General features: G+C 49.0%; 2 protein-coding genes across 6 annotated transcripts in view; both read left to right on the top strand.

The window, feature by feature from the left end:
• The window catches only part of SMARCA4 (SWI/SNF related BAF chromatin remodeling complex subunit ATPase 4), a 533,682-nt gene that overhangs the window by 322,466 nt on the left and 187,489 nt on the right, over nt 1–23,727 (top strand). The gene's annotated exons all lie outside the window — the stretch shown is intronic.
• LOC146833047 (uncharacterized) overlaps nt 1,059–23,727 on the top strand; it is a 140,153-nt gene continuing 117,484 nt past the window's right edge. Inside the window, exon 1 of the mRNA XM_085600204.1 lies at nt 1,059–1,079. The gene's annotated coding sequence lies outside the window, so the exon portion shown is untranslated. The remainder of the gene's footprint in view (nt 1,080–23,727) is intronic.

Here is a 23,727-nt window from a genome sequence, read left to right as displayed (position 1 = left end):
CAGAAGACAACAAATTCATGTCTTCCCGTATCTAGACGACTGGCTAATAAAAGCCAAGTCAATAGACCAATGTGTTATACACACTCACCAAACCATCCAACTATTACACAACTTGGGGATTACTATCAACTATCCCAAGTCTCATCTCCAACCCTCTCATATACATCAATATCTAGGAGCTACCATAAACACCTCCACAGCCCTAGCATATCTCAGTCCAGCCAGGACAGCCAGTATACAAGCTCTTATCACAAAATTCTACTCTAGGCCAATGGTTTATATATAAAAAATATATGCTTGTTTTATTTTAGAGCCAACAATATGTATTAAAATATACTTTCTCAGAATGAGATGCTTTATATAAATACTTTTGCAATATGCAATTGACTTTTGTAGAAAGTTACAAGTGGTTGCAATAGGTAAGACAATTCTAAACACAATAATGCATTGAGTTCAATGGAAGTTTCAAGTTATTTGCCACAGATTACTTTTAGGATTACTTTTGGATTTCCAGGACTGGAGCCTAGATTCAGTCCTGGGTCAGTACTTGGAATCAAGTGATGAAAGTCGACTTAATTACTGTGATTTTTAGACAATATTTTGCTATTTTAAAAGTTTACACTTAGAAAATATTTCATGGAAAACAGTCAATGATTCCCTATGGCAGAAAATTCAAGTTGCAGGTATAGTATGTTCTCGTTACTTTTGTAATCCAGTACTGGGTGCCTAGACTCAGTACTGGGACCTTTATCCAAAACAGGTAAGTAATTAAGTTTTCAGATATTATACGATTTTTAAAGAATATTTAAAGATTGCAGAAATTGACAGAAGGAATTTAACAGAAAAACAGTCAATGATTTACTAAGGGAGAAAATTGGGTTACTGGTAAGTACAGTTTTAAGTATTTTTCAGAGTCAGTGCTGGGCACCAAGATCCAGCACTGGGAGCTCACCTAAGAGCAGGTGAGTAGTTTCGTTTTCGTTACTCGGCTGATTTTTAGTGAATATTTTAAGTTTTGAAAAGTCAACAGAAGAAATTCCAGTAAAAGCCAGTCAATGTTACCCTATGGAGAAAATTGAGTTATCGGTTTAAAGGTAAGTACTCGACTGGCAGAGTCAAGGTTCTGGGCATAGACTCAGGGGTCTCCCAGGGTCAGGTAGGTACAGTTGGTTCACCCTCAGCGGCACAAGGGCGGCCGGGTGCAGAGAGAGTTAGGCCCAATGTTATCCTATGAGAGATAGGGGGGGCCTTGGTTGGTGGCTGCTGACTAGCAGGCCACGCGGCTGTGGGAGCTGGGCTCCTGGTCACTTGCTCAGGGCAAATGGGGAAGTAGATAGGTGTAGAGGTTGCACTGCCAGGGCCACTCGGGCCGCTGGGTGCAGGGTGCTTTTGAACCTTGGGGCGCTCAATTGATTTCAATGGGAAATCTTCAGGTGCCACCACCACTTCGAGAGGTAAGTTGGGTAGTTGGAGGATAGGTAGGTACCCCGGGATTGGGCACAGGGGGACGCTGGGTGCAGGGGGTGCCTTTGGTGTCGGGAAATCTTACCCTCTGTTGATCGCGGTTGGGGAGGCACCTTGTTCTGAGGCTGCAGGCTTCTTCAGGAGTGTCGAGGGAGGTCCTTGGGTGCCGGACCCGGGGTCACAGTCGCCGTGGGGTCGTCCTCGTGGTCTTTGTTCACTCCGGCACAGGCCAGGCTTGGCTGGTGCAGAGTGTGCTGGGTTCGCGGTTCCGGGCTGCTGCCAGGGATTAGAAGTAGATTTTGAGTAGAGCCTCTACTCATGGGAGTCCCAGGGGTTTAGAGTCAAAAGGTAACCAGGTCCTCTGGGGTTTGTGAGGTTGCTGGCCACAAGAGATGCCGGGTTGGAGCAGGAGCAGGTTCGAGGGTCGACAGGCCGGTAGGGCTGGGGCCAAAGCAGTTTGTGTCTTCCTCTTCTTAGCAGCTGCAGGGCAGGTCTTTGTTCTTCTTGCTCTTCTTGTAGTTTCGAATCTGGGATCTAGGGAAGGAAGCTTCAGGGTGCCCCTAAATACTAGATTTAGGGGCGTTACTGATAGGTGAAGGGCAGGGGCCAATGGGTCCCTGTCCTGGGGTGGGTACACCCCCTATCCTGCCTCTCTCCTGTGGGAGGGGGGGCAGGTGCCTAGTCCTGATTGGGCAGGGCTTCCCATCTTCAAGATGGCGAGAGCCCAGAGACGTGCTTCACCTCGACTCCCCCACCTGAGGGGTGGGGTTGGCAGGCTGGCACATCCCCTGTCCTTATTTGGGGTTTCTGGCCAAGCTTCCCGCCAGAGTGGGGGGTTGCAGTGGCCTGGGGAAGCTCACAGAGGCGGAATGCCTTTGAAGCTTCCCCCCTGCCCATCCTGGGGGAGGAGATTTAGCACCTCGCCCAGGATGTGCATTGTTGCAGGCCCAGGAGAGCTGGGGCTCTCCTACCCAGGGGTCCAGCAACATGTCTGCTGTGTGGCAGCCTAGGCAGCCTCAGAACAGACGTGGATTGTAGGTTTAGGATTCAGGGGGCCTCTCTAAGATGCCCTCTGTGGTGCTTTGTACATTAAATCGCACACTGGCATCAGTGTGGATTTAATGTGCTGAGCAGTTTGATACCAAACTTCTCAGTCTTCAGTGCTGCCATTATGGTGCTCTGGAGTTCGTGTTTGACAAGCTCCCAGACCCATATTCTCTTAGCTGGCAGCACTGCACTTACAGGACCCAGGAATGGACCTGGGTACTGTAGGGGCACAGGGCTCCTGCCTCTGTGTCCACACCACTGGCATAAGGCACCCAGGTAGAGGGGTGGCTGATGTATGCCAGGGCAGTGTAGGTTGTGGGCATGGCACACAGGGATGTGTGCCATGTCGACTCTCTGTTTTGTCTTGTATCCAGACACTCTGCCTGCAAGAGCAGTGTGTGTGTGTTAGGGTACAGGGCCTCTAAGGGTGGCACAATGAGTGCTGCAGCCCTTAGAGGCCTTCCCTGGTCACAAGGCCCTGGGTACCTAGGGTACCATTTACCAGGGGCTGACATGTGGCCAGGGTTTTGTCAATTTGGGTTTTGGCTGTTAGGCAGTTTTTAGGGAAGGAACACAGGCCCTGGGCACCTGATTGGCAGGAGCCCAGGGCACAACAAGGAAAAGTGCATCAGCTATTAGGCAAAAAAGGGGGGGGGGTTACTGCAACAGAAACCCACTTTCTTACAATCCAGAACATCATTTGCTACTTACTACACTTGCAAAGAGGTAATTTAGCATACTCCTCCATATGTCTCCACCTAGCAGTATTAGCAGCTTACTTAATAATCGACAACACTTGTCGCTCTTTAGAGTCCCTGCGATCAAAGCCTTCATGGAAGGACTTAAAAGAATTATTCCTCCCAGATTACCACCCTCTCCAGTGTGGAAGCTGAACATTGTTCTTATTAGGCTCATGGGACTCCCATTTGAACCTCTACATAAATGCGAACTACAGTTCCTCACGTGGAAAGTAGCTTTCCTTATCGCAATCATATCCCTCAGAAGTGTAAGTGATATCTAGGCTTTAAGCCATAAAAGAACCATTCTTACAATTACATCGTAACAAAGTGGTTCTTAGGACAAATCCAAAATTCCTTCCAAAAGTCATATTTCCTTTTCATCTTAACCAATCAGTAGAGTTACCAGTGTTCTTTCCAAACCCAGACTCTGTAGCCGAAAGAGCTCTACACACCATAGATGTTAAAAGAGCCCTTCTTTACTACATTGACAGAACTAAATCTTTCCGCAAAACAAAACAATTGTTTGTAGCTTTCTCTCCACCACATAAGGGCAACCCCATCTCCAAATCTGGGATTGCTAGGTGGATAGTTAAATGTATCCAAATATGCTACCAGAAAGCTAAACGCACACTAACCGTTCCCCCTAGAGCGCATTCCACACGTGAACTAGGGGCTACCATTGCATTCTTAGGGAACTTTCCCTTAGAAGATATTTGTAAGGCAGCCACATGGTCTACAACACACACCTTCACTAAACACTATTGTGTTGACGTACAAGCAAAGCAACAAGCTTCTGTAGGCCAAGCTGTCCATAAAACTTTATTTCAAACTGCTGCATCCGATACAGGTGACCACCGGTAGGGGAGATACTGCTATATAGTCTATGCTAGTGTGTGATCTGCAGCTCATATGCCTCGAACGGAATATGCTACTTACCAGTATGCATCTGTTCTTGACATTTAGAGCTGCAGATCCACACACGCCCACCCACCTCCCCGGGACCTGTATCTGTTCCAGCGTTATCTTACTTAGATATCACACATGGACATCTCTTTCTCTTCTACTAACTCCATCATTTCCCATCATGGCGAAAAACAATCTAACGATGGAGTTGATGCCCATGCGCACTATCGTCCAAGGGAGGAGTCACCTATCTCATGACTACAAAGACTTCTTCCAAGACAACAACAACGTGCAAGCATCCGAGCCCAACACCATATGGCGATCTATGCTAGTCTGTGGATCTGCAGCTCTACATTCCAAGAACAGATAAATACTGGTAAGTAGCATATTCCTTACTGCCTTTGGGCACTTGTCAGTGACATACGGAACTCTTCTTTTGGACCTAAGGTGAGTATGGGGCAATGTCCAAGGCTTTTTACAGGTTTCAAAAGTTCACACTTTGTGCAATTTGTGGAACGGTAATGTTATCCAATGAGGGAAAAATATGTTCGAGGCGTATGAGCTGCAGATTGTACACTTTGCATAGATCACCATCTGGTGTTGGGCCCGGATGTTTGCAGTTTGTTTTTGTTCTTTGGACAGTCTTTGGAAGTCACGAGTTCGGTGTCTCCTCCTTCGGTCCGTACTGCGCATGGGCTTCGGCTCCATCCTCAGATTGTTTTTTTCCGCCATCGGGCTCGGATGTGATACTTCGTGCTCCGGCTTCGAACTTTTCCGGTTCCAGCCTCGACGGAAAATCCTCGTTCATCGAGATTCTTCATCTTCTTCATCGCTCGTAGAGGGACTTTCTCCATTCCATACATCGGCACCGGCCTTCGGGCCCTCCTCGACTCCGGTCCCGGCCGATGGAAAGGACTCCGTTCAAAAAGTGCCCAAAATGTGGGTCTAAATTTCCCCACACCGACCTCCATCAGGTGTGTAACCTTTGCCTCTCTCCCGAACACGAGGCCAGAGACTGCCCCGCCTGCAAGTCTTTTCGATCAAAAAAGACCATTCGGGATCGAAGAGCTCGACGCACCATGGCGCACTCATCGACCTCGGCTCCACCGGACATCTTCGGAGACGACACCGGAGCTTTGGGGCAACAACACACCGAGCAGGAGGAAGACATCGTCAGCGCTTCCGAGGCCGACGACTCCGACCTGGAGGACATCACACCGGCGCAGAGGGTCGTGAGTACTCTACCCCCTCCCACCCCCGCGCCCATATCCAAAGATACTCAGGTTACACCTTCACCTTCGGGCCTAGGGAAAACCAAACATGCAGCTTCTATCACCCCACCTTCGGGCCCGGTGTCGAAGCATCACAAGTCTCACGGCAGCTCGGGCTCGAGCCAGCCTACTCCTGGTGCCGATAAGCACCGTTCGGCACCGAAGAAAGTGACGCCCAGCCCGACTCCGAAGCCACCGGTGCCGAAGCCTGGACTCTCGGTGCCGACGAAACACAAGCATAAATCCCTCGGCACCGACGCTCCCGCGTCGAAGCCTACCTCGACGCCGAAAAAACCGGAGGTTCCAAAAAAGCATGGCGCAGAGAAACCACCCAAGTCCTCGGCTCCGAAAACATCGGCGCCAGCGGACGATTCGGCGCCAACGGAACTTTTTACTCCTGATCCTTCTCAAAAAACCTTATCAAAGGATCCAAAGACTGGGCTATTGATTTTGTCTGTCAAGAAAAGACGTCTTGACACACCAGCTCCTCCTCCACCGCCCAAACGGAAGGACTCTGCCACATCTCCTCTCAGAGTGCCCTCCCCACCACCTCCTACACCTCCTACACCTCCTCCACCTCTTCCACCTCCTCTCCCTCCTCCCCGGTCTCCGCCACCCTTGCCTCATCACTCCCCAACCCCATCCCCAGAACCGGATTACGGGGATCCAGATTATGATCCAGCGGACGCCCCGTTGGACCCCACACCCCCAGGGACCCCAGACCCATGGGAGGATTACCAAAACCCTGACATACCAGATGTGCCCCAAGATGACCTCTACCCATCCAGGCCATCTCCCCCGGAGGACTCACTAGGTTTTCACCACTTAGTGCAGCGGGCAGCACACTATCATGGGGTGGAACTGCATAGCGAACCAGTGGAAGACGACTTCTTACTGGATACATTTGATATTCAAGATAAATCCACAGCCATCTTGCCCATGCTTAAGGGTGTCACCAAACATGCTGCAGAGGTGTTCAAAGACCCTGTCAGGGCCAGGGTCCTAAACCCCAGAATAGAAAAAAAGTACAAAGCCGCACCCACAGATCCTGCATACATTAAAGGCCTTGCTCCTTTAGATTCCCTGGTTGTGTCCACAGCTAGAAAGCGGTCCAACTCCCAGTCCTCAGGGGAGGCTCCACCGCCAGATAAGGAATCAAAACTTTTAGATGCATCTGGTAAACGCACTGCCTCGCAAGCCGCAAACATCTGGCGCATTGCGAATACACAGGCGCTACTTGCGCGTTATGACAGAGCACACTACGATGAGCTTGAGGCTCTTATGCAACACCTCCCGGAGAAACACAAACGTAAAGCTCATGACCTAATACAAGAGGGAAAGCTCATTACTAACACCTCCATTAAATGTGCCCTCGATGCAGCGGACACTGCTTCTAGAGCTATAAATACTAGTGTCCTGCTTCGTCGTCATGCTTGGCTCAGGATCTCAGGGTTTAAGCCAGAAGTCCAGGCATCCATACTAAATCACCCCTTTGACCAACAACATCTATTTGGGCCAAAGGTGGACGAAGCATTAGAAAAAATGAAAAAGGACACGGACACAGCAAAGTCTATGGGGGCATTACAATCCCAAACCCCTAGACGCTCCTTTTGACGTTCGTCCTTTCGTAGCACAGGCAGAGGTTACTCCACCGATAGCGCCTCTACCTCCTACAAGTCCCCTCCTCAAAACACCTTCTCAAAGGGCTACCAAAGAGGTGGATACAGGGGCAACAACAATAAGGGCAGGGGCAAAACCAACACCACCCGTTCTGCCACACCGCCCGCACAATGACTTCCCCTCGCTCCCCCCAGACCATCCCACTCCGGTCGGGGGCAGACTGCAACACTTTATTCACGCTTGGGAGTCCATAACATCGGACAAATGGGTGACCCAAATTATTCGGTCAGGGTACTGTCTCGAGCTAACATCTACCCCACCCAATATCCCACCAAGGCACCGTCCAATGTCACAGGAACATTCCACACTGCTCAAACAGGAGGTGATCTCCCTCCTCCAAAAACACGCTATCGAGCAGGTCCCCGTCAATCAGCAAAATCTAGGGGTCTACTCTCTGTATTTTCTAATACCGAAAAAAGACGGGACCCTGCGGCCCATTCTGGACCTCCGGCCTCTAAATGCACACATACATTCAGACCATTTCCACATGGTCACCCTACAACAAGTCTCTGTCAGGGAGACTTTCTCACTACCTTGGATCTGAAAGACGCATACTTTCATATTCCAATACACCCTTCTCACAGGAAGTACCTCAGGTTTGTGGTGGACGGTCAGCATTACCAATTCACGGTTCTCCCCTTCGGGGTCACCACCGCACCACAGGTGTTTACCAAATGCCGAGCGGTAGTATCAGCACACCTCAGACGTCAACATATTCACGTCTTCCCTTACTTAGACGACTGGCTGATAAAAGCCGCGTCCTACGACCAATGTGTGCAACATACAAACCGCACCATCCAACTGCTCCACCAGCTAGGCTTCACGGTGAACTACCAAAAGTCCCACCTCATACCATCTCACACAAAGCAATATCTCGGGGCCACTATAGACACCTCCAAAGGTATAGCCTATCCCAATTCAGCCAGGATCGCAAGCATACAAGCCTTGCGCCAAACGTTCATTGCTCAGCACTCTCTCCCAGCAAGAGTGTTCATGAAGCTAATAGGGATGATGGCATCTTGCATTTTCATAGTGCCCCATGCAAGACTCCACATGCGTCCACTCCAAGAGTGCCTAGCACGACAGTGGAACCAGGCCCAGGGACAGCTTACGGATCTGGTGTTGGTGGACGGCCGCACCCATCACTCTCTGCAGTGGTGGAACACCACAAACCTTTCCAAAGGGCGGCCGTTCCTGGACCCGGTTCCTCAGGTGATTCCAACAGCGGACGCATCGCTCTCCGGCTGGGGAGCGTACCTCCTACACCTCACAATGCAAGGTCTATGGACGCCACAGCAAAAATCGCTCCACATCAACCATCTGGAGCTATTGGCGATCTTTCTAGCCCTAAAATCCTTTCAGAAACAGATTTCAGCCAAAGCAGTCCTCATTCGCACAGACAATATGACTGCAATGTAATATATTCAAAAACAGGGGGGGACACTCTCCCCAGCTCTCCTGCTTAGCACAGAGCATATGGAGATGGCCAATTCCACAAAACATCTTTCTCCTGGCACAGCACGTCCCAGGCATACAAAACACCATGGCAGATCTGCTCAGCAGACAAACGCAACAAATACACGAATGGGAACTGCATCCACAAGTCCTTTGCCCATTCTTCCGCAAGTGGGGGCATCCTCAGATAGACCTCTTCGCCACCCACGAAAACAAAAAATTCCCAAGCTTCGCCGCCAGATACCCACACCCATTGTCCAAAGGCAATGCGATATGGATGAACTGGTCAGGCAGATTTGCATACGCCTTTCCACCTCTCCCACTAATTCCATTAGTGGTCAGGAAACTACAACAGCACTCCCTCACGCTCATTCTGGTAGCCCCAACATGGGCCAGGCAGCCGTGGTACACCACACTATTACAGCTATCAGTGGTACCACATCAAAAACTGCACCTGTCCCCATGCCTCCTAACTCAGAACCATGGCGAAATCAGACACCCGGACCCAGCTCAGCTCAACCTTGCGATCTGGCTCCTGAAATCTTAGAATTTGGGTACCTTAACCTTCCCTCTGACTGCATGAATATTATCAAGGAAGCCAGACGTCCTACCACTCGAGCATGCTATGCCGCAAAGTGGAAGAGATTTGTTGTTTACTGCCGTAACAATACAATCAACCCTTTAGATGCATCCATACAACACATTATATGCTATCTACTCCATCTTCAAAGTTGTAACCTGGCATATTCTTCCATACGCCTACACCTAGCAGCGATTGCTGCTTACCTGCAAAACAGACAGCATTTATCACTGTTCAGAGTGCCCGCTATTAAAGCCTTTATGGAAGGCCTTAAACGCATAATTCCACCCAGGGCACCACCTTCTCCTGTATGGAATCTAAATGTAGTTCTTACAAGGCTAATGGGTCCTCCCTTCGAACCACTGCATAAATGCGAGCTACAGTTCCTCACCTGGAAAACTGCTTTTCTCGTAGCTATCACTTCCCTTAGGAGGGTTAGTGAAATACAAGCGTTCACTATACAGGAACCTTTCTTCCATCTCAATCAATCGGTGGAATTACCTGTTTTTTTCTCGGAACCTCAATCTGTTGCGGAAAGGGCTCTACATACACTTGATGTTAAGAGGGCTTTACTGTACTACATACAAAGAACACAACCCTTCAGAAAGACTAAACAATTGTTTGTCTCCTTCTCTCCACCACACAAAGGCAACCCCATCTCTAAATCAGGGATAGCTAGGTGGATTGTAAAGTGCATACAAATTTGCTATCAAAAGGCAAAAAGAACATTATCTGTTCCACCTAAAGCCCACTCTACAAGAAAGTTAGGGGCTTCTATGGCTTTTCTAGGGAACATACCCTTAGATGACATCTGCAAAGCAGCCACATGGTCAACACCGCACACCTTCACAAAACATTACTGTGTAGATGTGCATTCCAAGCAACAAGCTAGTGTGGGCCAGGCTGTACTAAAGACACTATTTCAAACTGCTGCAACGGATACCGGTGGTCGCCGCTAAGGTTGGGTACTGCTATATAATCTATGCAAAGTGTACAATCTGCAGCTCATATGCCTCGAACGGAATATGCTACTTACCAGTATGCATCTGTTCTTGGCATGTAGAGCTGCAGAGTCGTACACGCCCACCCGCCTCCCCGGCTACCTGTATCCGTTCCAGTCTATCTTATTTAGATACAACACACATGGGTTTCTCACTGTTATCACTACGCTCCATCATTTCCCTGCTGGCGAATAACAATCTGAGGATGGAGCCGAAGCCCATGCGCAGTATGGACCGAAGGAGGAGTCACCGAACTCGTGACTTCCAAAGACTGTCCAAAGAACAAAAACAAACTGCAAACATCCGGGCCCAACACCAGATGGCGATCTATGCAAAGTGTACAACTCTGCAGCTCTACATGCCAAGAACAGATGCATACTGGTAAGTAGCATATTCCTTACTGCCTTTGGGGACTTGTCAGTGACATACAGGACTCGTCTCCTGGACTTAAGGTGAGTATGGGGCAATGCTCAAGGCAGCACCAACAGGTCACCTCGGGCGGCACTGGGGCATCCGGGTGCAGAGGTGTTTTTAAGCGTCGTGTGCCCTGTCTTAGTCCATGGGAATTGGTCCGGTCACAAAGAGGCTGCAAGCTGAGACGAAGCCTTGGACATGCCACCTCCACCAAAGCAGCAGAAGAGAATGGACTAGGCTACAAGCCCTTTGCATTTCACTATTCCACCACCCCTACCTGCCTCACAACACTCTCCCTCACTTGCTGCTTTTCCAGCAGACCCTATATCATACCCACCTCAAGGGTCACCTCATTCAGGTATAGGGAGACTGGGCCATGGGGATACTTTTGACATCCCATCGCAGGATGATCCCTGGGATAACAATGATAACTGATCAAAGCAGTGGATACTGATCCTGACCTATAACCTGCAATGCCGATAATACTATCGCCACAACCTCATTGGTAAGGCTGCTAACTTCCATAAAGTGGATCTGCATACTGAGCCATCAGAGGATGATTTCATTTTGAGAACCTTTCCTCCTCACAAAGCTCCCCTTAGTACCTCCCCATGTTTAACGGCATGCTCCGTCATACCCCAGACATCTTCAACTACCCAGTTCGAGCTAGGGTCATTACCGTTGGAAGCTGGCTCTCTATATAGTGCATCAAAATGAAGTACACTGTGCAGACAATCTAGGCGACCCATACTGGTTTACAGGGGCTATAATAATCCAAATTCTCTCTTTTGTGGTAATGTTGGCGAGCATTTTAGGCTTATCAGAGGATAGTGTTAAGCAGTGAAGCATTTATTGCACACACAGAGCCAATAAGTGACACACACACTGAGAAAATGGGGTTTCATTGTGGTACCCCCCGCCACCCCACTATTTGCCTAGCTTTTGATGCAACTTGGACTGTAGAGTACTGGGTCCCTGTTGTCCAGGTACCCAGTACCAGTGTTCTTTCCTTAAATACAAACACGTCCACAAGTGGTACTTCTGCCCCCCTGTAAGACCCCTCACCTAGTCCATGTAAACTGCCACTGCAGCATGCATAGCCTGGTGCTGACAGAACAACAAAGTCGACATAGCACACTGCATGTGTGCCATGCCAACTAGCACTGCCTAATATATAGATAAGGCACCCCTCTAGCAGGCCTTACCAGCCCTAAGGCAGGGTGCACTATATCACAGGTGTGGGCATACCTGCATGAGCAGATATGCCTGTGAGAAAATGGGGTTCTGTTGCAGTAACCCCCACCCCCATACACACCTTTTTGCCTAGCTTTTGTTGCAACTATGACTGTAGAATACTGGTTCCCTGCTTTTCTGGTTCCCAGTGCCAGTGTTCTTCAGCATGCATAGCCTGGTGCAGACAAAACCACAAAGTCGACATAGCACACTGCCTGTGTGCCATGCCAACTAGCACCGCCCAAGATATAGGTAAGTCATCCCTCTGGCAGGCCTTACCAGCCCTAAGGCAGGGTGCACTATATCACAGGTGTGGGCATATCTCCATGAGCAGGTATGTTCCTACAGTATTAGGGTCTATTCCTTAATAATGTAAGTGCCTCAGAAGCCATAGAGAGTACAAGGACTGGGAACTTGACAACTCAAGTTCCACAGCACCATGATGGCTTCACTGAACCCCAAAATGTTTGGTACCATACAGCTGCTTGTAATAAATCGACATGGATGCCAGTGTGAGATTTATTAAACCATGCTCCTCAGAGGTGCCCCCTGAAATCCGACCGACCCTGGTGTGGGCACTGACTGGCTTTAGGCAGCCTGCCACACACGTTTCTGGACCCCTGGGTGGAAAGTCTCTTTTTTTTAGATTTATACCCACATGACACTCCCCAAAAGCAGGATCTTCTCATGCAGAACCATGGAGAAATCATTTATCCGGACCCGAGGTCTCTAAACCTTGCAATCTGGCTCCTGAAGTCCTAGAACTTGGATAACTTAATCTCCCTCCAGAATGCATGGACATTCTGAAAGATATGCTCAGGCCTACTACTTGTGCCTGTTACGCTTCTCACATAAAGGGTCACCTTCAACCTGCAGGTCCACCCCTCTATCACCCATAGCTTCTACCAAAGAGGCAGAGCTCAGAAGGTCTAACCAACACCCATTTGCTAACAAAGGTGTTAATTGAATTTGTAAAGGGAGCTCTTTCACCATCCCCACACTGAAACCAGTGTTTGCACCCCCTGCCCTCTTGCCACTGCAATGCAGGCAATACACTCCCTTTGTCTAGGAAGCTGTCCTCGCCTTCCATCTGGTGCCAATGCAAACCAGAGGCATTTAAATGTATCCTACTCGGCTGTATAATTAATACTTTGAGTCAAATCTGAGTCTGAACACCAGAATCTCTTTTTCAATATGTACTCTATTTCCATGTATTTTCTTGGCATGAATCCAGCCATTATTTCTCACTTTCAACCCTTGAGTTTATTAACTGAGTTGGCTGGATTGTTGGTTTCTCTTAGTAGTGGAGTGATGGTTTCCTTGATTCTAGTACCTGTTAAAAATTCCCAATATAACACAATCTTCACAAGAAAATAATGTATTCTTTCTATATTCTTGCATCCTCAAACTGCATGCTTTCTCAAAAATATTCACTACATTCATTAAATCTGGCATTAAAAAAAACCTGTCCTTTAATTAAAACTTCTGTTTGTCGTCCCTCCTTTTTTCTTCTCCCTGTCTAAAGTCCCTTTCTTTCCCTTCCATCCTCTGCATGCTTACCCTCTTGGAGCACAACCTACTCTGACACATGCACGTTTGCCTATTCTCTATTTCAGCAAATTTCCCACAACTCTTTTACAAGATCACAATCTCTCCACCTTCCGCTGAAAGTCATACTCATGCAAGTGAACAATACCTAATCTTTGCTAACTCCTGTATTAATCCACCAACCATGTGCTTGACCTCCTCCCCTCCCCTACACTAATGATCACAATCAACCACTATTACTTTAGTCGACCATAAAAAAACCCTGAAATGACTGCATGGAATGGTTTGCTTTCAGCGCACAAGACTAATCCCAATAACTAACAGGTTCGAGGCATGTGGGCTGCTGAATTCATATCTGTGCATAGATCGCCGCCTAGTGTTGGGTCCGGATGATTGCACATTGTTGTCCTGGAAGAGTCTTCGAAGTATCACGAGATAGGTGGCTCCTCCCCTGGACTACAGTGCGCATGGGCATCCTCTCCATCCTCAGATTGTTTTTTTCCGCCATTGGGTTCGGATGTGCTTATCTTAGCTCAAGTTAGGAAAACTTTATTTAAGGCCTTTAGATATCGTCGGTATTGTTTGCGTTCGGTATCGATAAGTTATTCTACTTGTTCTCGAACTTATTCACCCTTCTCGGACCGAGTTTCGGTCCGAACATCGATCAACGTTCGGAGATGGAATCGAGGACTCCCTTCAAGAGATGTCCTCTATGTCACGCAAAATATCCACACGTTGATGTCCATCCGGTGTGTAACAAATGTTTATCACCGGATCATGATGAGACCAGGTGTATGGCCTGCTCCCGGTTCCGGTCGAAGAAGACCCTTCGGAATAGACGAGCGGCTAGATTGGAGGCCAAAAAATCGGCGCCTAACCCGGTTAACATATTCAGCACCGAGGATGACGAAGTCGAGAGCGTCGAAGAGGTACAATCGGGCCCTGCTTCGGAGCATGAATCTCAATATGACGAGGAGATCTTCGAGGACGAAGACGTCGTCGACGAGGTAGGAGACGACGATGAGGCCCTTGGGGCCGAGGAAGATAGCTCAGGCGAGGAGCTAGGCCAATCCGTCGATGCGGAGGCCGAGGGAGATAGTCTTGATAAGGCTCAGGTCGAGGGATCGCCTGCGGGCCTTACCCAAGATCGGTCGGATCGTTCTACAGCCCCGCCTAAAAGCCCGGCTTCGAACATTTCAAAAGAGCAAGAATTATCCAAAAAGACTGTCGATTCCGTGAAATCTAAACCAAAACCTGCACCGATCACATCGAAACCGAAAGTGCAACTGGTTCAGGTCGGATCGAAGGCATCGAAACCTTCCAATCCGTCGACACAAAAGAAGGACATCGGAGCCGAACAAACAAAGAAGGACTTCGGTACCGAGAAACCAAAAAAGGACTTTGGCACCGAGAAACAGAGGAAGGCCCTCGGTCCCGAGAAGACACAGAGGCCTATAGCACCGAAGGTTGGGGCACCAACGACCAAGGTCAAGGTGGTCGATCCGACTACATCAACACCGAGGAGTGCTGAGACTGCCAAAATACCGGATCAACAAGGCGTCGATCCCAAACTTCGGATCGAAGCCCCGAAGACTGGAAGGAAACCGGAGACCGCGTCGAGGCTGTGAGAAAGTGCCATCTTTCTTGCATGGTATGCCCCCACTTTTTGCTAAATTGCTGAATGTACTTCGATTGAGTGTACCCTGGGTTCCTGCCAATCAGGTGCCCAGGGCCTATGTTCCCTTCTTAAACCACACAAACTCCCAATTGGCAAACCCTAGCCACATGTCAGCCCCTAGTAAATGGTACCCTAGGTACCCAGGGCCTTGTGGCCAGGGAAGGCCTCTAAGGGCTGCAGCACTCATTGTGCCACCCTCAGAGGCCATGTACCCTTACACACACACTGCCCTTGCAGGCTGAGTGTCTGGGAGCAGGACAAAACAAAGAGTCGACATGGCACACATCCCTGTGTACCATGCCCATCACCTACACTGCCAAGGCATATGTCAGCCACCCCTCTAGCTGGGTGCATTACCCCTATGGTGTGGGCACAGGAGCAGGAGCCCTGTGCCCCTACAGTACCCGGGTCCATTCCTGGGCACTGTAAGTGCAGTGCTGTCATTGAAGAGTACATGGTGCTGGGAGCTTGTAAAACACGAGCTCCACAGCACCAAATTGGCAACACTGAAGCCTGGGAAGTTTGGTATCAAACTTCTCAGCACATTGAACCCACACTGATGCCAGTGTAGGATTTAATGTACTAGGCACCCCAGAGGGCATCTTAGAGATGCCCCCTTACAGCTAACTTACAATCCACGTCTGCTCTGAGGCTGCCCAGGCTGCCACACAGCAGACACGTTGCTGGACCCCTGGGTGGGAGAGCCCCTGCTCTCCCGGGCCTGCAACAATGCACATCCTGGGTGAGTTGAGAAATCTCCTCCCCCAGGATGAGCAAAGGGAAGCTTCAAAGGCAGGCCGCCATTTCGAGTTTCCCCAGGCCACTGCAACCCCCCACTCTGGCGGGAAGCTTGGCCGGAAACCCCATACAAGGACAGGGGATGTGCCAGCCTGCCCACCCCACCCCTCAGGTGGGGGAGGCGAGGTGAAGCACGTCTCCGGGCTCTCGCCATCTTGGAGATGGGAGGCCCTACCCTATCAGGATTAGGCTACTGCCCCCCTCCCACATGAGAGAGGCAGGATAGGGGGTGTACCCACCCCAGGACAAGGACCCATTGGTCCCTGGCCTTCACCTACCTGTAACGCCCCTAAATCTAGTATTTAGGGGCACCCTGAACCTTCCTTCCTCAGATTCCAGATAGAAAACTACAAGAAGAGCAAGAAGACCAAGGACCTGCCCTGCAGCTGCTAATAAGAGAAGAAGACACCAACTGCTTTGGCCCCAGCCCTACCGGCCTGTCGACTCTCGGACCTGCACCAGCGCGGCATCTCCCGTGGCCAGCAACCTCACCAACCCCGGAGGACCTGGCTACCTTTTGGCTCTAAGCCCCTGGGACTCCCATGAGTAGAGGCTCTACTCGAGAAACCTATTCTTAACTCCTGGCAGCAGCCCGGAACCGCGGACCCAACACACTCTGCACCAGCCAAGCCTGGCCAGTGCCGGAGTGGACAAAGACCCTGAGGACGACCCCACGGCGACTGTGACCCCAAGTCCGGCACCCAAGGACCCCCCTCGACATCCCGGACGAAGCCTGCAGCCTCAGAACTGAGTGCCACCCCAACCGCGATCAACCAGAGGGTAAGATTCCCGACGTCAAAAGGCACCCCTGCACCCGGCGCCCTGCGGCCCCCTGTGCCCAATCCCGGGGTACCCACCTAACCTACAACTACCCAACTTACCCCTCGAAGTGGTGGTGGCGGCACCGGAAACATCCTCGTCCCCGAGCCTGCAGCCTTTTTCCAAACCGGAACATTCCCATTGATTTCCATTGAGCGCCCGAAGGCTCAAAAGCACCCTGCACCCAGCCGCTCGAGTGGCCCTGGCAGTGCACTCTCTACACTAACTTACTTCCCCACTTGCCCTGAGTAAGTGACCAGGAGCCCAGCTCCCACAGCCGCGTGGCTTGCCAGACAGCAGCCACCAACCAAGGCCCCCCTATCCCTCATAGGATAACATTGGGCCTAACTCTCTCTGCACCCGGCCGTCCTGAAACCGCTGAGGGTGAACCAACTGTACCTACCTGACACTGGGGGACCCCTGAGTCCATGCCCGGAATTTCAACACTACCAGTCGAGTACTTACCCTTAAACCGCTAACTTCATTTTCCTCATAGGGTAACATTGACTGGCTTTTTCTTCAAAAATCTTCTAAGTGTGAACTTTTCAAAACTGCAAAAATTCACCAAAAATCAGCCAAGTGACAAAAACGAATTTACTCACCTGCTCCTAGGTGAGCTCCCAGTGCTGGATCTTGGTGCCCAGCCCTGACTCTGAAAAGTGTTCACAAGTATACTTACCTCTAACTCATTTTTCCCCCATAGGAAACCATTGTCTGCTTTTCTGTGAAATTTCTTCTAAGTGTCTACTTTTGCAAATTTGAAATATTCTTTTAAAATCGTACCATTTCTGCAAACGAAATTACTTACCTGCTTTTGATAAGGACCCCAGTCCTGGGTCTAGGCACCCAGTCCTGGATTACTAAAGTAACGATAAAGTACTCTACCTGTAATTTGAATTTCTTGCCATAGAGATCCATTGAATGTTTTCTGTGAAATATTTTCTAAGTGCTAACTTTTGAAATAGCTAAATATTATTTAAAAATCATTACAGTTATTAAGTCGACTATCATCACTTGATTCTGAATACTGACCCCAGGCTGGATCTAGGAGCCAGACCTGGAATTCCAAAAGTAATCTGAAAAGTAATTTATTACAAATAACCTGAATTTACCATTGAGCTCAATGCATTGTTATGTTTAGGAAATAGGATTGCTTATTGCAACCAACTGTGACTGTGACTGTTTACCCAAATTTATTGCTTAAGACAAAAAGTATTTATATTCAACCTCTCATTCTGAGAAAGTATATTTTTACCCCCTTTGTGGTTCTAAAAATAAAACAAGCATATATTTTATCTATATAAACCATTGGCCTAGAGTTCAGTTATTGAGTGTGTGAAACCATTTGCTGACTGAGTGTGTACAATAAATGCTTTACACTGTCCTCTGGTACTGCCTTACTGCTCGACCAAGCTACCACTTTTGAGAGTAAGGTCATACCTAACTTTGACCTCTATCAGCCTCTGGGGGACTGTGGACTCTGTACACCCTGTGCCTATTAGGGAACAGTATATACAGAGCCACTTTCTCACAGAGGCCTGTCTCCAAAGAGCCTGTCGGTTCAAAAGCACCATCAGCATTCACGTTGCAACAGGTGTCGGAGTCCCTAAAGCGCATCAGGGAACGGGACGCTCTCGAACCGAAAACGGGTCCCGAACCGAACAAGGTCGCCAAGGCTCACTCGGCACCGGCACCGATCAAGTTTGGATTGCCACCACCAGGGGCACCGAAGAAGTTCGAACTTAGGAAGAGTATCGAACAACCAAGAACAGTGTCCACAGAAAGAACCGATGTCGAAGACTAACAGGACCAGTTTATCGACGTCCACACTGGTAGACTGCTGTTCCGCAAGCGGAGAATTGTTCCAGAAAAGGCTTTAGACTCATACAAAATTCCACTAAAAAGGAAAATGCCGTCAGGTTCGACACCAGTGCTTGTAGAACCTTACCACACATATGATCAGGAACCACCATCCTTTTCTCCCACACACTCGGAGGCGGATGCAGGAGAGGGCTATACTGAGGATACCACTTATCCTGTGGATAATGACCCTGATGAACAACAGCAAGACCAGGATCAAGCATGGGGAGACCCCAATGACCCAGGAGACCCACAAAATGCTCCTGACACTCATCTTTATAATATAAAACCATCTCCCACTGAAGATACTGCTGCTTTTAACGCCCTCATTGAAAGAGCGGCTGCCAATCACGGAGTGGAACTTCATTCTGACTCTGTGGAGGAGGATTTCTTGGTGGACACGTTCTCCACATCAGAAAGAGCGGTCAAGACTCTACCAATGTTAAAAGGGGTTATTAAACATGCTAAGGACATCTTTAAGGAGACAACCAGAGCACGGGTATTGAACCCGAGAATAGAGAAAAAATACAAACCAGCCCCAGGAGACCCAATGTACATTAAGGGTCAATTGCCGTTGGACTCCATGGTAGTTTCTAATGCTCGCAAGAGAGCTAACTCGCAAACTACCAGTGATGCTCCTCCTCCGGACAAGGAGTCCAAAGTGCTAGAAACATCAGGAAAAAGGATAGCAGCACAAGCAGCAAACATCTGGCGCATTGCCAACACTCAGGCACTCCTGGCCCGATACGACAGGTCACACTACGATACCCTAGAAACACTGCTAGAACACCTACCAGATGACTACAAAGATGGAGCGGAGCTCCTCATCAGAGAGGGACAACTCATTACAAATGCGTCCATCAAATGCGCACTAGATGCAGCTGACACTGCAGCAAGGGCAATCAACACTAGTGTGATGTTGAGGAGGCTGAGAAAATCAGGTTTCAAACCTGAAATTCAAAACAATATCTTGATTCAACCAGTCAACCCAGACTTTTTATTTGGCCCCGAGGTTGACACTACACTAGAAAAGATTAAAAAGGACACAAACTGCGAAATCTATGGGGGCTCTACAGTCGCAGCAGTTTCGGAGTGGCTCCTTTCGTCGCCCCGGGAATAGAGGAGCAGCTAGAGGTCAGGGGTCCCAGCAGCAGTACAATAAAGGAGGTACCCAGAGTACCTATAATAAGAACAATAGGGGTGGATATCGTGGATCCAGCACCAAAGGCAGAGGGCGAGGACACAACAACACCAGGTCCTCCGCCAATAACAAACAGTGACGTCTTGTCACTGCCCCCTGACCACATAACACCGGTCAGGGGAAGACTCCAACAGTTCCTGCCAGTCTGGAGATCCATCACCACAGACAGGTGGGTCAGAGAAATTGTCCAGTACGGTTATTGTCTGGAATTAACATCCAATCCACCCAACATACCACCAAGACACCGTCCTATGTCCGCAGAGCACTTGGCATTATTGCAGCAGGAAGTACTAAGTATGCTGCAGAAAGGAGCCATAGAGCTTGTGCCTGTAGAACAACAAGGGTCAGGGGTGTACTCTCTGTACTTCTTGATCCCAAAAAAGGACGGGTCTCTCAGACCTATACTGGACCTCAGACCTCTCAACCAATACATTCTGTCAGAACATTTTCATATGCTCACCCTCCAGCAGGTTCTGCCGTTACTCAGTCAGGGAGACTTCCTAGCAACACTGGATTTGAAGGATGTGTATTTCCACATACCCATACACCCATCACACAGAAAATATCTCGGGTTCACTCTTCAGAATCAGCATTATAAGTTCAAAGTCCTCCCTTTCAGAGTAACAACGGCGCCCAGAGTCTTTACCAAGTGCCTAGCGACAGTGGCTGCACACTTAAGGAGACAGCACATTCACGTCTTCCCTTACCTGGACGACTGGCTTGTTCAGGCAAAGTCAGCCCAGCAGTGTGCCAGCCACATATCCCACACCATTCACCTTCTTCACAGTCTGGGATTCTCACTGAATTATCCAAAGTCACATCTTCAACCCGCCCACGTACGGCAGTACCTGGGCGCGACCATAGACACTCTGGCAGCCAAAGCTCAGCCAAATTTAGTGAGGATCAACAGCATGCAACTGCTGATAAAAAAGTTCAGACCTCAACACTCCCTTCCAGCGCGAGTGTTCATGCAGTTGATAGGCATGATGGCCTCCTCCATCTTCATAGTCCCGCACGCGAGACTACATATGCGCCCGCTTCAGGAGTGCTTGGCACGTCAATGGAATCAGACTCAAGGACAGTTGAAAGACCTAGTGTTGGTGAGCGGTCGGGCATACAACTCTCTGCATTGGTGGAATCCACAAAACCTTTGCAAGGGCCGACCGTTCCAAGAGCCTGTTCCACAAATAATACTGACGGTGGACGCGTCTCTCCAGGGATGGGGAGCTCATGTACTCAATTAAACAGTGCAGGGACTATGGACGACACAGCAACAGAAGATGCACATCAACCTTCTGGAACTGATGGCAATCTTCCTGCAATGAAGGCATTCAAAGTACACTTGTGCAACAAAGTCATGTTGATCCAGACGGACAACATGACTGCCATGTACTACATACAGAAGCAGGGAGGAACACACTCTCCACAGTTGTCTCATTTGGCACAGAGCATGTGGAGGTGGGCCATTCAAAGGAACATGTTCCTCATGGCAGAACACCTCCCGGGCAAGGACAACCAAATGGCGCATCTGCTCAGCAGACACAGCCACCAAATGCACGAGTGGGAGCTACATCCATCAGTACTCCAACCGTACTTCCAGCAGTGGGGTCATCCAGAGATAGACCTATTCGCCACAAGGGAAAACGCAAAATGCCAAAGCTTTGCCGCCAGGTTCCCGCATCCACAGTCGCAGGGCAATGCGATATGGATGAACTGGTCAGGCAGATTTGCGTACGCTTTTCCCCCAGCGCCATTAATACCGCTAGTGGCACGCAAACTAAGGCAACACTCAATGACACTCATCCTGGTTGCTCCAATGTGGGCACGCCAGCCATGGTACACCACGTTACTAGATCTTTCCGTGGTGCCGCCTCAAAGACTGCGGCTAACACCCAAACTTTTAACACAGAACCATGGCGAAATTCAGCACCCAGATCCGCAACAGCTGAACCTGGCGATCTGGCTCCTGAAGTCTTAGAGTTTGGCTACCTGAACCTGCCTCCAGAATGTCTGAATATCATCAAGGAGGCCAGGAGACCCACGACCAGAGCTTGCTATGCGGCTAAATGGAAAAGATTTGTCACTTACTGTAAAAAACAATGACATTAATCCGCTGGATGCATCCATTCAGAACATCATCTGTTACCTGTTACACTTATACCGATGCAATCTGGCATACATCTCCATCCGTATACATCTAACCGCAATAGCAGCCTATCTCCAGAACAGGCAGCACCTCTCTTTATTCAGAGTGCCTGCCATCAAAGCCTTCTTAGAGGGACTCAAACGAGTAATTCCCCCAAGACACCCACCGGCACCAGTGTGGAACCTGAATGTGGTCCTCACCAGATTGATGGGTCCACCTTTTGAACCTCTACATTCATGTGAGATTCAATTCCTCACCTGGAAAGTAGCTTTCTTAGTGGCAATCACTTCGTTGAGAAGGGTTAGTGAACTCCAGGCACTAACAATTCAAGAGCCATTCATACAGGTTCACGCAAACAGAGTCGTACTACGTACCAACCCCAAATTCATGCCTAAAGTGATATCGCAGTTCCACATGAATCAGACTATTGAACTGCCTGTTTTCTTTCCAAATCCAGAAAATGTCGCAGAGAGAATGCTCCATACACAAGATGTAAAGAGGGCCATCATGTACTATATAGACCGAACAAAGGATTTTAGGAAAACAAAACAACTGTTCGTTGCCTTTTCTCCACAACACAAGGGCAACGCCATTTCCAAAGCAGGGATAGCCAGATGGATCGTTAAATGTATTCAAATTTGCTACGAAAAAGCTAAACGCACATTAACGATTCCTCCAAGAGCCCACTCAACACGAAAGTTAGGGGCGTCCATGGCTTTCCTAGGGAACATTCCTTTAGAGGAAATATGTAGAGCAGCCACATGGTCCACTATACATACATTTACTAAACACTACTGTGTAGATGTATATTCAAAACAGCAGGCAGCTGTAGGACAGGCTGTTCTCAGGACCCTTTTTCAGACTGCTGCAGCCGACACGGGCAGCCGCCGCTAATGGAGGGACTGCTATATAATCTATGCACAGATATGAATTCAGCAGCCCACATGCCTCGAACCGAATATGCTACTTACCAGTATGCATCTGTTCTTGGCATGTAGGGCTGCTGACATTCATATCGCCCACCCTCCTCCCCGGCGCCTGTAGCGGCTGCAGCACTCAGAATTACTGTATAGCGTGGTCATCACTTACTGTATCTGCTCCATCACTGCCACAATGGCGAAAAACAATCTGAGGATGGAGAGGCTGCCCATGCGCACTGTAGTCCAGGGGAGGAGCCACCTATCTCGTGATACTTCGAAGACTCTTCCAGGACAACAATGTGCAATCATCCGGACCCAACACTAGGCGGCGATCTCTGCACAGATATGAATGTCAGCAGCCCTACATGCCAAGAACAGATGCATACTGGTAAGTAGCATATCCGTAACCAAACACACTGAACTAGCCTTGGGTTCCCGAGCAGCGTGCTGCCCAGCGTAAAGTGCTTCGCCTCAGGGGTTGCAAGCGCTATATAAATGCAAATACAATAAGTCTACACCTAGCGTCTGTAGACGCTTATCTTTAGAACAGGCAACATGTTTCCCTATTTCGAATTCCTGTCATTAAAGTGGTCATGGATTGTCTTAAAAGTCATTCCTCCTCGGATCACGCCAGCCTGACATGGAATCTTAACATTGTATTGACAAGATTAATGGGCCCTCCATTTGAACCCTTCCACTCCTACCCGCTCCAGTTTATATCCTGGGAGGTAACGTTTCTGGTCGCCACCACTTCCCTTAGACTTGTAAGTGAGCTTCAGGCACTAACCTTGGAAGAACCCTTCGACCAAATACATGAAGATAGGGTTGTACTCCGCACCCACTCTAAGTTTTCCCCAATCAATCTTTTGAAATATCTGTATTTTTCCCTCAACCAGACTGTTGGGGAATGTGCTTTCCAAACATTACATGCTAAATGAGCCCTCGTGTATTATATTGACAGAACTAAAT

The sequence above is a fragment of the Triturus cristatus genome, chromosome 4_2, assembly GCF_964204655.1.
Source record: "Triturus cristatus chromosome 4_2, aTriCri1.1, whole genome shotgun sequence".
Classification (NCBI taxonomy): domain Eukaryota; kingdom Metazoa; phylum Chordata; class Amphibia; order Caudata; family Salamandridae; genus Triturus; species Triturus cristatus.
This window is presented reverse-complemented; position numbering and strand designations above follow the sequence as displayed.